Below are 1595 nucleotides of genomic sequence, written 5' to 3'. Positions count from 1 at the left end.
GTTATAACGCCCCACGGCTGAAAGGGCGAGCATGTTTGGTGGGACGGTTCTATAGGTATAAGAAAAGGCTGCATTTTTTAAATATATTAAGATCTATTTTCAGATTTATACGGCAAGTTTTGTGGTTCTGTCTTAAAGAACAGCTGTTTTCTGTCTCTACGAAAAGTGTGTATCTTGTATCGCAAGTCGGCAGAAATCATTGCTGATTTGGTAATTCCCAACTGGAACGTTAAATACGTATTTGAAATTGGTTGAACGTTTCCAGGTTGTTTAGTCAATTAAGTGGGCTGTAATAAGATAATGTAGAAACAGAAAAATATTTCAACCTTTAAAAACTGTTATATTTACCCTGAAAGAGTTGTGCTGGGGTAGGTATAGCGGGAAGAGGGGTAGGACATGCCGTTCTGTACAGAACTCCTCATTGCTTCAGTGCTCACGTTGTTCATTAATTAGACTAGTTTATGCTTCATTATAACCAAATAGCTTTTAATTTGTCATTGTTTAGAACGATCCAAGTGTCATGTTAGTGTCGTAGTTCAGGCGTCACTAATTTATATCGTCTATTATAGAAAGATCCTCATGAATATTCATTAGCACTGCTTTAAATAACTTCTAGTAATAAGGATTAGCTCGTGTCTTACTGGGTATATTTAGGCTTCCGTTCAGGGTAGTTAATTCCATACGGTGAGATCACGACGCGCTTTTAAAGTGGCCAATAGTTCACTCTTCCAGGATTATATTCTGTTCTAAACTTAGATCTACTTTTCTCTCCGCATCCCATGAGGGGTGTGGGGGTGTCGGGAGTATACAAAGAGAAGATGATTGTCCTTGCCATCTTCTCCTGAACTGCCTACATCCAACTTCCTATCAGCATATTTATTTATACATACAGAGAGAGCCGTCGTCTATGTTGCTCCATGGGGCGTTGCGTTCCGTAAATTATGCTTTTATGGCACCAGGCAATTTGAAAAACAAATATCGTCATTATCCAGAAAGTCTAGATGGGGTTAGTGTGGTTTATTAATGAAGATGCCAAACCAGGCCCGGTATCGGACCCTTGAGACTTGGGCAACTAGACGCTGGAACTCATTAGGGCGTTCTGATTTGTGTGAGTCTGTTGAAAAGGTGCGGCCAGGAACAACTCTTTATTCCCCAATTATCTTGATACTTTTAGCATCTTTCGAAACTCGTCTCGACCAATGATCACCGCGAATACCGCATCCCATTCTTTCATTTACAGCTTTGTGTGAAATGGAGAAGAAACCATTGCTGGCTCACCTTCAGACAGAATTTGCCACAAAACGAACTTGTTTTCTGTAGAAGCTTATTGAACACATATTTCTTTTGTTGGGGGATCCTTTATAAGTCATGGCCAGGTGGTTAGGGTGCTCGACTCGCAATTTGTGGGCCGCGGGTTCGAATCCCCCAATGGGAGCACATATTCTACGTTGGCTGTAGTCTAGCCTCAATGGGAGCACATATTCTACGTTGGCTATGTTATTTTGTAGTCTAGCCTAAAATAACATAGCCAACGTAGAATATATGCTCCCATTGAGGCTAGACTACAAAATAACATAGCCAACGTAGAATATGTG

Source organism: Limulus polyphemus, unplaced genomic scaffold (assembly GCF_000517525.1).
Source record: "Limulus polyphemus unplaced genomic scaffold, Limulus_polyphemus-2.1.2 Scaffold6231, whole genome shotgun sequence".
In the NCBI taxonomy this organism is placed as follows: Eukaryota; Metazoa; Arthropoda; class Merostomata; order Xiphosura; family Limulidae; genus Limulus; species Limulus polyphemus.
This window is presented reverse-complemented; position numbering follows the sequence as displayed.